Source organism: Callithrix jacchus, chromosome 17, assembly GCF_049354715.1.
Source record: "Callithrix jacchus isolate 240 chromosome 17, calJac240_pri, whole genome shotgun sequence".
In the NCBI taxonomy this organism is placed as follows: Eukaryota; Metazoa; Chordata; class Mammalia; order Primates; family Cebidae; genus Callithrix; species Callithrix jacchus.
The window spans coordinates 5,480,948-5,495,729 of record NC_133518.1 but is presented as its reverse complement, the minus strand read 5'-3'; the positions used below and the strand labels follow the sequence as shown (position 1 = coordinate 5,495,729).

At 43.6% G+C, this 14,782-nt stretch overlaps 1 protein-coding gene and 1 pseudogene across 1 annotated transcript in view; both read left to right on the top strand.

Annotated features, from left to right (window-relative positions):
* LOC144576543 (uncharacterized) overlaps nt 1-14,782 on the top strand; it is a 72,727-nt gene that overhangs the window by 25,496 nt on the left and 32,449 nt on the right. The window lies entirely within an intron of this gene.
* Nucleotides 10,027-13,812, top strand: LOC100391109 (ran-binding protein 3-like; annotated as a pseudogene).

Sequence of the window (14,782 nt, the reverse complement as noted above, 5' to 3'; positions counted from 1 at the left end):
AGGCAAACAGGGTATCTGAATTTTTTACAAGTGTCATTTGAGTCCCACATCTTTGAGTTTGCTGTATCACATGATTTATATCCTAGGAGAAAAAACAGTTAAATCAATTGAACAAAAGGCCCATACAGTTAATCAGACTTATAATTTATTATTTGTATATATTTTTTAAGTCAAAGAGAAATCATATAGTGTGTTTTTATTCAGACACTTTAATTCTAGTACCATGAGTATGGTGACCTCAGAAACAAAGTAGATCAATCTTGAAAACTGTAATTTAGGATGGCCAAACTCACTCTTTCAAGAAAGACTATATTTGAAACTAATCTTACTTAATTTCAATTTATTTTCATTCAGACAATACTTATTGATTTATAGCATTTACTGGGCACTTTATTAATTCAGTTATAGAAACATTAAATAAATTCAACATGTAATCATATCAAAAAGAATTTTTTTTTAGACAGAATCTCCCTCTGTCACCCAGGCTGGAGTGCAGTGGCAAGATCTCAGCTCTCTGAAGCCTCCACCTCCCAGATTCAAGTGATTCTCCTGCCTCAGCCTCTCCAGTCACTGTGATTACAGGCACCAGCCACCACACATGGCTAATTTTTGTATTTTTAGTAAAGATGGGATTTCACCATGTTGACCAGGCTGGTCTTGAACTCCTGACCTGAAGTGATCCACCTGCCTCAGCCATCCAAACTGCTGGGATTACAGGCATGGGCCACCACGCCAGGCCTAGGAGAAATTTAAACTTTCAAAACAGAAACTTTTTAAACAAAAAGGCTCCATCAGCCGGGCATGGTGGCTCACACCTGTAATAACAGCACTTTGGGAGGCTGAGGTGGGTGGATCATCTGAGGGCAGAAGTTCAAGACTAGCCTGGCCAACATAGTGAAACCCTGCCTCTACTAAAAATATAAAAATTAGCCTACCATGGTGACATGCACCTATAATCTCAGTTACTTGGGTGGCAGAGGCAGGAGAATTGCTTGAGCCTGGGAGGCGGAGGTTTCCATGAGCCAAGATTGAGCCACTGCATCCCAACCTGGACGACAGAGCAAGACTTTGTCTCAAAAAAAAAATCTTCAAATATCTTTAAAAAGATTTACTGTACAAAGTTGGAATTATTTCAAAGAAAAGAAACTGGCAAAGCTGCTTTCTTAATAGAGAACTGTAAGAATAAAAACACTTGAATTTAGTGAATTTAATTTGCAGCATATTGGTGTTAAAATGAGAGATTTTTTAACACTTTTTTTCTAACTATGGGTAAAATATAGATTTCCTGTTAGCTTTTGGTAAGTTGAATACAGGATACTATTCTAATTGTCCCAACTTCTTACTCAAAAGGACCCTGAGTATATCCTGGAAGGCTATCATGACTGTAACAAATATTCAGCTGTTACTGCAGGAAAACTTGGTAGGGCAGGAATACCATAATAAGAAAATGTCTGAACTGCTACAAGTTCCCACTACATAAATACTTAGAGGTTTGTGTATCCTTAAACGATAGTTAGTTTCCTTTTTCTTTTTCTCAGAGACTTTGCAAAATCCAACATAAAATGTGAAATTAAGAGAGTACAGTGGGAAACAATGCCACCATGATCGATGATCTGCAGTTCTTAGTTACTGCTTACATAAAGCATCACGTTGTCCTTCTGCTGCAATCAGCCAGTTGATTCAGCACTGCAATCTATTTGACTTTTGTCATTATTGGTTTATATTTTATGAACGATGTTCACATAGTTCAGTTTTTTGACATGATTTCTAAATTTCCAGAAGTGGGAATAACCTTAGGATTTTGTTCGAAAGAAGTCGTGAGTACATTTTGTACTTTTATAACTTGGCACTCCCAAATGGGTAGAATGTGGCTAATTCTGTAAGCTATCTCAAAAACAGTAAATATAAAGCCAGTTATCAACATTGTGAAAAGTGAGATGTGAGCAACAAACAGTTTCTCATCATCAGTCTTGGAACTGGATAAAAGCAGCCTTAAAAACTGTTGCCTTTAATCTTGAACCAATGAATTCCCTGCTCAGTATCCACAAATCCAAACAGGGATGTTTCAATTCAAGAAGATATTTCACAAGGTAGTTGTGATTTAAAATATTTTTTTAGTTAGGGAATCACTGATTTATTTTGACAAGTGAAATTTGCCTTTAATATGCCACATGTGGTAGATATGTGTGATGAACTACTTTTCAGAAATAACATTGTTTGACAGCACATAAAAATATTATTCAATAGCTAATCTCTTCTGCCTCTAACTTTCTGTGATATTCAGGATGTTGCTTCAGAGAAAATGAGTAAACATATGAATCCACATTGTAGGAAAATATTCTGTAATATTTCTCTTTAAAAACTGTGAAGGTCAACAAAATATTCTATGATTATAAAAGTGATTAATGTTATAATCTGTTCAGAAAAGCAGAATTTTCATATTTATGACTGAAATATTTAAAAAACAATGGTACTTTGTTTCATTCAAAATAGTCCATCTGAATTTGCCAGAGTAGATTTCTAGGAAGAGGTGAAATGGCATAACTTGACTTCATGACTGACAGCAAGTGTGTCCCAAAACCCAGCCCAATGAGAACAAAGGGCGCACACTAACTAGATCAATGGGAATGATGGTTTGAAAATGTGCAAGTAAACAAACTTAGACAATTGAATGACAAGATGAGGACTTCGCTCTTTTGCCTGTAGGCAGTAGAACCTTCCTTTTGGGTTTTTGAGTAGGGAAAAGAGATTATTGGCAGAGTTGTACGGTGTGGATAGATTTAGGCTGGAAAATGAGAATGTGAGATCAGTTATGACTTGCTAAGGTTGGTTAGGGCCTTAGGGGAGAAACAGTGAGAAGAGCTGAGTTAGAGAAGGAAACATAAAAGAGAACTGATGCTATTAGAAATGGTTGATCTTAAGGAGTCATTGATTCAACAAACACTGAGTGTCTACTGTGTCTTATGAGCTGTGATAAATGTGTTTCCATACATTGTGTCATTTAATTGCATCCTGTAAGATTGCCACTATTATCTACATCATTCAGATGAAGAATTTGAGTACAAAGAATATTGGAATTATATTTCTAATTCAGGATATCTGATTTTCAATTTTAGTTTTCGTTCTTGTTGTTGCTCATTTGTTTGTTTGTTTAGCATAGATAGAGGCCAGGAATTCTAATCCTAACAGCAGCAATAGGGGATTTATGTATTCTCCTATCTATAAACACAGAAGTAGGACTAATAGAGCTAGTATCTTTTTCCGTTTTTAGTATTCTCAAATTCTCTTCTTTGGGGGAATCATGGTTCAATGAACCAAAATGGGCAATTTGGAAGGGGAACTGTTTGGTAGATGCTAAACAAGGATGGAACTCCCTGAGTGACTGGACATGTGAACACAGTACATATGGGTCGATGGTGGATTATGTAAATGATATATCCAGAATCCAATGTAACTTGAAGATTAATGAGATAAATCAGGGCTAAGAAATGCAGATTTTGAAATTTTGAGTTTATCAAAAAGAGCCAAGAATTAAACACTTCTTAAGCCATCATCTTTGAGGAAATTCACATGGTCTGAAGTTGCAATATAATTGTGAGTCACTGACCCTTCTCTTTTGAAAAAGCTGTGAAGGTCAACAACTAAATCATAAAAGTTTCCATAGGTTTAGTTTTCCGGGCTACCACTCAGAGCCATTCAACACAAGCATCTGTAACAGACTATGATTCATCTGAGTGTGCAGAGTGATGATAGGTGAAGAATACTGGGTGCTAAGTTTCAGTTTTTAGTTCCCTTGCACTGCAGGAAAGAAATGCAGGGAAGTCCTTCCTAAATCTCTTTACATCTGTATAGCATTTTTGCAACCTGCTAGTGCTCCACATTTATCTACTCATGCCTTGCAACTCTAAGATCTATAACGGTAAAATGTCAAATTCTTACTCTCCTATTTTTTCCAATTCCTTTTCAAAGAGATAGGAAGGAAGTTTGTATTTCAAATCCTCCCAGTTATGCTTCTTGAGAATGATTAGAGAATCTCTCAAGTCCTTTTCCTTAGAAAATTTCAACTTTCATAAAAATGGTAACTGATGAAGGAGTCTAATTTGGGAGGGGGGTTCCTCTTACATCTTGTCCCCTAAGCATATGACAACATTTTACTGTAAAAATAGTACAGACAGTCTCCAGCTTAGGATTTTTCAACTTCACGATGGTGTGAAAGGAATGCACATTCAGTAGAAACTGTACTTGGAATTTTGAATGTTGATCTTGCATCGGGCTGGTGATATGCAGTGTGATACTTCCTGGTGATGCATGCACAACTCCCAGTCAGCCACACAAACACAGGGTAAGCAACCAGTACTCCACGGTGGACTGTGCTGCCAGATGATTTTGCCCAACTGTAGGCTAATGTAAGTGCTCTGAGCATGTTTAAGGTAAGCAAGGCTAAGCTATGATGTTTAGAAGGTTAGGTGTATTAAACACATCTTTGACTTTACAATATATTCAACGTAACAACATTTTCAACTTACAATAAATTTACCCAGATATAACCCTGCTGTAAGTTGAGAAACATCTGTAATTTATTCTTACACAGAAATGACAGTTGGACAGCATATGACTGAGATACATACAACATAGAAGTAGCACTACAGAGTGGACATTCTCTGTGAATTCCTGCACCCTGCTCTCTTTACACAGAACACTTCCCTCTCCATTTTCCATTGCCACTTTGCCCCTCAGCCATTCAACAGCATCTGCGAAGCACCCACCTCTCTTGGATTGGCTAAGATTTTGAGTTAGAAGTACCTTTATAGTGAAGCCTTCTTTCATCCTCTCTAGGCTGTGGTTAGGTGCCCTGACCATTTTATCTCACGATACCCTGCATGTTCCTCTTGTAGTCTGAGTCACACTTAATTGGAGACGTTGATTTATTGTCTTTCCAATGTTTCATTCTGCTAAGGGCAAGTACAGTGTCTGTCTTGCACATTATTTGTTTCCTAGAAATGATCATAACTACTTGCCATGTAAGATTTGCCCAATACATGCTTATTGACTGAATACTATATTTTTATTTATTTATTTATTTTTGAGACAGAGTCTTGCTGTTGCCCAGGTTAGAGTGCATTGGCACGATCTTGGCTCACTGCAACCTCTGCCTCCGGGGTTCAAGCAATTATCATGCCTCAGCCTCCCGAGTAGCTGGGATTACAGGAATGCACCACCACATGCCTGGCTAATTTTTGTATTTTTTTAGTAGAGACGGGACTTCACCATGTTGGCCAGTTTGGTCTCAAACTCCTGTTCTCCTGTGATCCACCTTCCTCAGCCTCTCAAAGTGCTGTGGCATTATAGGCCTGAGCCACCCCCATGGCCTTGACTGAATACTTGAGCAACCAAATCAGAAGACAGGGTTTGGTCCCATGTAAATAAGCAATTAGTTTTTGACCTTAGACAATTCACTTAATGTCTTTGTGAATCATTTTCTTTTCTTTTCTTTTTTGGAAAACAGAAATAAAAATGTCTACTCAGTTCATTTCACAGTATTATAATGAAAACCAACAAAATTAATATGTGAAAATAATTGGGTAGCATATTACTATGAAAACGCTTTATTAGCGAGTCTTGTAGCAAGCTGGGAATATTCCTTCCATATTAGGAATACTATTGTGATGTTTTACTGGATAGTAATGTTGGCTCTTGTGTTGAGATAGATCTTTCCCTTAGTAAACTGGAGAAAAGAGGAGAGTAATGTTTCACAGCTTGATTAGTTATAGTTGACTGGGGAAAAAAATGTGGTAGGGAATGCAGCCTTCAAAAACAGAAAGAAAGAAAAATGGTAAACCACCTGTGCATAATTCATCCCTTCTTCCCTCCCCCTGCTGCCGTCTCTGCTCTGCACTCTCTCAGCCCTGTAATTTATTCCTCTTTACAGCTTCTAGTTAGCTCTCTAACTCCAAAACACACTGATCCCATTTCCCCTTTCCCTTACATCTGAGGGAGAAGCTAGTACCTTGCGTCCTGAAGACCTCTGACACAAGTCTGGAATGCTCTTTTCTGCTCTATGGCCCTAAGAAGGGGAGGACTCACCTGCAGTGAGCTGCTCCCCTCCCCACCTAAATAGTCATTCCTCTGTGTTGGGCTTGAATGTGGGTCTTGCTAGCACCCACATTGTCTCGTGTGAGCTGTTTCCAGTCAGGTCTTCCTCCTGTTATCTTATATGTGCACACACCTGTTGTGAACTGAATCTTGAGTTGAATTAATTGTGCATCTAACTGTTGTCTGGGATCAAGCCATTCTGCAAACTTCTTGAGAGAGTCTCTCCCTCAGTTGTCTTTATCTTTTCACAGGTAATTAGGAATGTTGGGGCTGAAAAGAACCTCTGCTGCTGACTGACAGCCCAGAATTGAATTAACACAAGCCTTAAGTCAGACCAAAGTGTGCGAATCAGAGCTGTAAACTGCTTCACACAGTCTGAGCAGGTCCTGACAGCACATTAATATTATTTGCAGCCTGCAAAGAGCACAAAGTGTTATTTTCCTATGCAGCAGCCCTCCCAGATATTGTATGGGACAACATTTATAAGGAGAACATTTCAGTGACTCATGTGGGTGCTAACTTAAAATCTATATATTGTTTCAGCAGAACTGATTTTATGATAGATATTTGAAGGATCATCAATCTAAAATAAAAAATGGTAGCAGAAATGGAAGCAGAGGCTTGATTATTCACACTTTATGTTAGAAAAAAAGAAAACACCTACTAAGTTAGATAAAAGTCATGCAACATAAATACAAGATAAATTTTCCACCAAATACCATTATTATTTTAAAAACTCAGTAAAACAGAAACAAAAAGTCATGTTGGAACTGGAAGCCTGTGTATTTCAAACAATAATTGGTCCCCAAATAGTAAGTGTAATTTTAAAAATCTACTTTTCACTAATTTTTTATTTCCTGAAAGTAACTTTGATTTGTATATCTTTTTGTCTTTCTTTCTGAATACATAATTATTGTCATTTTCCATGGTTGAGAATATGCTGCTATCGTGATTCATAAAAACTTAGAAAAAGAAGTATGTTTTTAATGTTGAAATGATGAAAGAGTGATTGTAAAAGATAAGAATCATTCTGAGAAAGTAACAAGACAGTAAAGTGGAGCTCTAATTGCTGTTTGATGTATGAAATTTTATTGGTAACATCTTGCTACCAACAACCTTATTTGGGTTAGAGCTTCTGGCAGATCATATACTTTCGTATTTTCCCAAACAGAAGAATGCCTCAACAGCCAGCTGTTTAACCACAGGGTAGCATCAGTGATTATGTGACCCCTGACTTGTGAGGACTCCTCTTTGCTTCATAAGAAGAACAGAAGAAATTTATCAAAAAAGCAAGTGAGGGCCACAGGAGAATAAGACACTGGATGGCAAGAGACCTGGGTCTGGTCATGGCTTTGTCATGTGATCTAAGTCACTTATCTTGCTGGACTTTCCTTTTCTCATCAGTGAGATAAAACAATGAACAACTCTAATCTTCCTTTCTCACTTCCTGTGCCTCTAAATAGATTAAATAGCCCCCATTGGACATACTATTTCAGATACATGGGGGAAAATACCTTAAGACTTAATGGGAAGAAGCATAGAAATGTACACAAGTGGGCAAAATGGATCATACATTCTTTCATCCAATGCTTCTATAAATATTTATTGAGAGCTTGTTATGTGACTGACACTCTCATCACCCTGGCAATACAGTGGTGGCCAGTGCTGATTCATGTGGCCATACAGGTTGAGCAATTACGTTGCTCGAGAGGATGCTATTCACATTATATTGTAAGATAATGACAATCTTTGGAGTTGAGCAGTATGCAATCTGTGCAGCTCTTCGTGGTAGCCTTGACGGTAATCCAAACAGAGCACTATCTTCCTTCATGGAGCTTTCAGTCTACTAAGGTAGAAGACAGTAGATAAACAGTCATTCCAATAAGCAAATGTAACTAGTCTGATGAGTCTTATTGTGGTTGCCCTTACTACCACACAAGAGCTAGGCCTCATGTAGGCTGGTCCACTGCTGCATGATTGCTCGAATGCAACATGCCTGGCCCCAACTGTACTGGGTCTGTGCTTGGGCTCCATAATTAGGGAGCACACTAATTTACACCTATGACTCCAGCCGTAATGCTCAGCTGCAATTCTCCAGAGCACAACCACTGCTAGAGTGAGTATATGGACTCAAAGGGCTGCTGGCCTCAGGCCATATGCTGTTCTGGAATCAGCCTTCCCTCTGGGGGCATTAGGCTATGGGTGGTACACAGATTACCTCCTGACAAATTTGTCTTTCCCTTTCTTTTACTTTTTAATTTATTTATTTTGAGACAGTGCCTTGCTCTATCACCCAGGCTGCAGTAGAGTGGTGCGATCATAATTCACTGCAGCTCGAGTGATCCTCCAGCCTCAGCCTCTGAGTAGTAGTACTATTAGGTGTGCACCACCATACCCAATTTTTTCCTTTCAATAAGTTTTCTTCTAAGGTTTTTATGTCTTTTCCCCGTAGTGAATGTGGCCAAATACACTCTGCTTCATGTTTCTTGGCTTCAGATCTTGAGAGAAGAAATTCAGTGTCTTGGTCTCTTCTTTCACAGAAGGCGCTGAGCCCTTAAGTACCATCTACCTCTTCCCAAGTGACCGGCTATACCACAGAGTGTTGTGTGGGTTTTCCTTTGTTATACCACACAATTTGCACTATGTAAACCTAACGATTCAAAATTTACCAAAATAAGTAATTCTTCTCAATCTTCTGCTCCAATGTAATTTGCTCTGCCCACTTGACCAGAGAAGTGCAGATGGATGCTGGCATACCTTTTTATACATCAAAAATGAGCACTATGAAGGCAAGAGAAAGGTGCTTTGGGAGAGTGTCAAAGGTCTCCTGTTGATACATTGGGGTTAGGGAGGGCATCTCTGAAAAAGGGTCATTTATGATAAGTCTTAAAAGATAAGACTTCACACACCAGGGTCTGTTGGGGGATGGAGAACTAGGGGAGGGATAGCGGGGGTGGGGAGATTGGGGAGGGATAACATTAGGAGAAACACCTAATGTAGGTGACAGGGGTTTGGGGGCAGCAAACCACTATGGCATGTGTATACTTATGTAACAACCCTGCAAGATCTGCACATGTACCCTAGAACTTAAAGTAAAAAAAAAAAAAAGACTTCAAGGAAGAAAGAGCAGGATGTGAAGGTATCAGTGTAGGAATACACTGGAAGCATTGGAGAAACTGAAAGAAGGCAAGACGGATGGATTAGAGTGAATAAAAGGGAGAGTGCCTGCAAGGCCAGCTGGAGAGGTAGGTAGGGCCAGGTAATTCATAACATTGTCGTTTTTGCTTGTGAGTTTAGATTTCTACCACAAGTACAATGGAAAACAACTAAACGCTTTAGGGGAGTGATTTGATCTGCTTTATGTTTTAACAGACCACTCGAGGTTGCCTAATGGATTAGATGGGTGGAGCATCAGAGCCCTCCAGGACTGGGGGCAGATGGAGATGTAGAGACATTAATAAAAAGAAAAACTTTTTTCCTCAAATGTTGCTTTAAAAAAAAGAGTGGGAAGTAGCTTGGCTTAAAATTGGTGGGAGAGGGGAAGTGGCAGTGGGTCTGTACAGATGATACACCATGGAAAACATTGAACTGAATGTGCTGGGAATGGTAAGCAGGTCTGTTTTTGTAGAAGTACATTTGAGAATGTCAAGAAATACAGATTCAGTAAAATAGAGACTGAAGGAAGAGGGAGAAACACCTAAGAATATTGCTTAAGATTAGGAATGAGAATTTGTATTTCATTTTGGGCAAGTTGTATTGATGTTCTGTACTGTCCTATATTTGTAAAACAAGATAGTGGGCATTATAAAATCTGAATTCACAAAGGTCATTTAGGAAAACAACTCATCTAATAGTTGATGTCTTTCTAGAATATTCTTAGTGAAATTGTTTCAGCTGTGTTTGTTTCCACTTTACTGAACACCCTCACTAGTAGGAAATTTTGTGGCAGGCTGTTTCTCGCACATACTTTTCTTTATTTTTTGCAATAACTCTATGAAATAGGCATTCTTGTCTCCAAAGTTATAGATAATGAGAAAACTAAAGCTGAGAGGATGAGTGATTCCTCTAGGTAGCAGAGCTATTAAGTGAACAGGCTGGGATTGACAGGCCAAGCTGTTTCCTACATGCCATGATGCCTTAGAATACCCCATTCCGAGAAAGCAGGCGAGCCCGGGCGGCACGGGGCCTTGTGGGAGGGCTTAAGGAAGTAAGATGGCAGACCTCGCGAACGAAGAAAAGCCTGCCATTGCTCCGCCCATCATTGTGTTTCAGAAGGATAAAGGACAAAAGAGGTCAGCTGGCGGCTCCAGTCCTGAAGGTGGAGAAGATTCTGATCGAGAAGATGGAAATTACTGGCCTCCTGTGAAGCGAGAAAGAACGTTCTCTTTAACCCAGTTTCCACCCTCACAGTCAGTATGAAAAACTATGTTATGATGCCATGAAGCTCCTGCAAGCCATCTGCAGGCAACTCCGACTCTGAGCCAGAGGAAAGGAGCAGTGGCTTCGGGTTGAAGCCACCAAGGCTGGTCCACGGCCAGGCCCTCAGCCAGGTCTGCCCAGCCATCTGCAGGCAACTCCGACTCTGAGCCAGAGGAAAGGAGCAGTGGCTTCGGGTTGAAGCCGCCAAGGCTGGTCCATGGCCAGGCCCCCAGCGCAGGTCTGCCCAGCCATCTGCAGGCAATTCTGACTCCGAGCCAGAGGAGAGGAGCAGTGGCTTCGGGTGAAGCCACCAAGGCTGGTCCACGGCCAGGCCCCCAGCCAGGTCTGCCCAGCCATCTGCAGGCAATTCCGACTCCGAGCCAGAGGAAAGGAGCAGTGGCTTCGGGTTGAAGCCGCAGACGCTGATCCACGGCCAGGCCCCCAGCGCAGGTCTGCCCAGCCATCTGCAGGCAATTCCGACTCCGAGCCAGAGGAGAGGAGCAGTGGCTTCGGGTGAAGCCACCAAGGCTGGTCCACGGCCAGGCCCCCAGCCAGGTCTGCCCAGCCATCTGCAGGCAATTCCGACTCCGAGCCAGAGGAAAGGAGCAGTGGCTTCGGGTTGAAGCCGCCGACGCTGATCCACGGCCAGGCCCCCAGCCAGGTCTGCCAAGCCAGGAGCCCAGGGAAAAGCAGCGGAGTGTGCTTCGTACGGCAGTGATCAGGCCCCGCAGCCAAAGGCACTGTCCCAGATGGTCCCCAGCAGTGGCACCAATGGGGTCAGCCTCCCAGCCGACTGCACTGAGGCCGTGCCAGCAGCATCCCCTGACAACCCTGCAGGGAAGAGTCCTTCCCAAGCTGCCGACGAGGTGTGTGCACTTGAGGAGAAAGAGCCCCAGAAAAATGAGTCCAGCGATGCCTCTGAAGAGGAAGCCTGTGAGAAAAAAGACCCCACCACACAACAAGCGTTTGTACTTGGGCAGAACTTGAGGGACGGAGTTAAGCTGATCAATGAGAGTGCGGACAAAGCCGACATGGAGAGTGCTGGACACCCCAGCGCAGACACACCAGCTGGACAAACTATTTCCTTCAGCGTATCAGTTCCAGTTTAGAGAACTCAACCAATAGTGCCGATGCCTCCAGCAACAAACTCGTATTTGGCCAGAATTTGAGTGAGCGAGTTTTGAGCTTTCCAAAATTAAATGAGGTCAGTTCAGATGCCAGTAGGGAAAATGCAGCTGCCAACGTGGGGTCCACGTCCTCATCCCAAGAGGCCACCCCCGAGAAGGAGTCCCTGGCCAAGTCGGCAGCCGCCTATACCAAGGCAAAGGAGCGGAAGTGCTTGTTGGAAAAAAGTGGAAGTCATCACGGGGAGGAGGCGGAGAGCAACGTGTTACAGATGCAGTGCAAGCTCTTCGTCTTTGACAAGGCCTCACAGTCCTGGGTGGAGAGAGGCCGGGGGCTGCTCAGACTCAATGACATGGCGTCCACTGACGATGGCACGCTACAGTCCCGACTAGTAATGCGGACCCAGGGGAGCCTGCGACTGATCCTCAACACCAAGCTGTGGGCCCAGATGCAGATCGACAAGGCCAGCGAGAAGAGCATCCGCATCATGGCCATGGACACCGAGGACCAGGGTGTGAAGGTCTTCCTGATCTCGGCCAGCTCCAAGGACACAGGTCAGCTGTATGCAGCCCTGCAGCACCACATCCTGGCCTTAGGCAGCCGCGGGGAGTGGGAGCAGGTGGCCAAGATGCCCGCCCCGGAGCCTGGAGCAGCCCCATCCAACGAGGAGAATGACAGTGACGATGACGATGTCCTGGCTCCTTCAGGGGCAACTGCAGCCGGTGCTAATGACGAAGGGGACGGGCAGACGACTGGGAGCACATAGCGGCCGGGAGCCCAGCTGCACACCAGGCTGCTGCTTTGTCCGTCTATCCGCCTGCCCACCCGCCCCAACCCCACAGGCAGCTTCCAGGTGCCCGGCTGGGAAACACAAACCCCGCTGGGCCGGCCACAGTCTGGACCCGCACGTCCTGTTCAAAAGCAGACTCAGAAACTGCCTGAATGTGTTTTGGGACATGAGACCTCATCATACTGATGGGCGAAACAAACAAGAACATTTCCTCCCTCTTCTCCTTTCAATTGAAATGGCACATTAAGACTCGTCACAGCCTCTCACTGGGACTGGAGACCTCCTTCCTTCACCCTGCCTGTCGCCAGCCTCTGGGTCCAGCCAGAGCCCCTGGCTTTGCCGCAGCCCACACCCTTTTCTCCCTGCTGTGGCGCCTCGCCCTTGTGGGGAGCAGCTGGCCCTTGGCCTTCTGCCCCCTCCCGGGGGTCTTCAGCTACAGGCCTGGGACCCCTGCCCAGCCTGGGGAGCTGCTCACACGAGTGTAGACACTGGGCCTGTTGGACGTGCTGTTAACTACTATCTTCATTGCCCATTTCCCCCTTTCTGATTGGGGGGTGTGTATTTTACATCTTTTTTCCTTTTGATTTTCAAAGGCTTTGTTTTGGTTTCTTAGGTTAAGATGCTCTTGAGCGTTGAGCAGGCACAGCTCTGTCGAGGCGTCTGTCCCTCACCTGTGGTTCTGGCCTCTGAGGTGGGGGCAGGGACCCCACTTGTTTCCCACCCCAGGTTCCTCCAGGCTGAGTCAGGGGGTACTGAGGAGTTGGGGCCCTGTCTGACCTAGGCCTGGAGAGTGCCTATCTTGGAAAAAGTCACTGGACCTGAAAGGGTTCCCAGGGTTCCCTGCCCACCCCAAATCCCTGTCTGTCACATGGTTCAGTGTCATCAGGCACCAGTCACCAGGTACAAACTGCTTCCCACTGTTGGCCATCCCTCTCCAGCCGCAGGCATCACTGCCCCCAGGACTGTCCAGGGCCAGGGGCCTCTGTGAGAGCCAGAGGAGGACCCTTGCCAGGTCTTGGTGGAGGAGCTTGGGGGCTGGTCCCAGAACAGGTAGTCTCACAAGCATGCAGCACACTGGAGTGGACACCTGTGCCCACCTGACCCTGGAGTGTGGCCAAGAGCCAGCTGGCACCACCTACCTGGGGAGGCAGAGGAGGAGGTCCCCTGGGCACAGGGCCTCTTCAGGACCTCAGAGGAAATCTCCGAGCCCCACTGTCAGAGGGTTAAGAGAAGGCCACCTTCTGCAGCTGTGCCGCCCACTCCTCTAGGTCGCCAGAGCCCTGGCCCACAGCCCCCAGCAAGCCTGAGCCAGGGAAGAACCAGAGGCCCTCCCGAGAGATGCAGTCACACATCTCTGCTTTAAGCCTTAGCCAGCTAGTGACGAGTACAACCTGATAACGCCCATGTGTTTTGGAACATTTCTGTAAGATTGTCATATGAAATGTATGTGGGAACTACATTAAAGTTTTCCTAAAAAAAAAAAAAAAAAGAATACCCCATTCATCTTGAGCTGTTCTTTCTTTTTTTAAAAATACATATTTTATTGCATTTTAGATTTCAGGGTACATGTGAAGTACATGCAAGATTGTTACATAGGTGCATACATGGCAATGTGGTTTGCTGCCTTCTTCCCCAGCTGTTTTTTCTATTGGAAAAATATCACTTCCCTTGTATTGACTGAGTCAGAATCTGTCCTCCCTTTTGCTTCCACCCTTCGGTGCTAATACAAGCTTTTGGATTAGTTAGAACCATACTAAATTTATTTCTATTTTACTTTTTTATCACAAAGATTATATTTTTCACTGAAACTTAGTCACTGCATACATACTTTATTGCACGAGTTATAAGTGGATCAACAATGATATTAGCAACGTAAGTTCATGTGCATTGACATGCAACAGCTGCCCTAGATTCCGGTGCATTTTGTGCCAGGCACTTTGCTTTGTAAATATTGCAAACATAAAGGGACTTTGCTACTTCAGTTCATGTGAACAAAAAATTATATATATCATCTTATAAAATACCTGTTATGTCAAACCCAGGAACACACACACACACACACACACACACCACACACATATTTATTTATTTATTTATTATTATGGTACTTTAGGTCCTGGGGCACATGTGCAGATCATGCAGGGTTGTTGCATAAGTACATACATGGCAATGTAGTTTGCTGCCTCCATCCCCCGGCACCTATATCTGGCATTTATTCATATGTTATCCCTCTCCAACCTCCCTACCCCCTGCTGTCCCTCCCTTAGTCCCCCCAACAGACCCCAGTGTGCGATGCATCCCTCCCTGTGTCCATGTGTTCTCATTGTTCAATACCCACCTATGAGTGAGAATGTG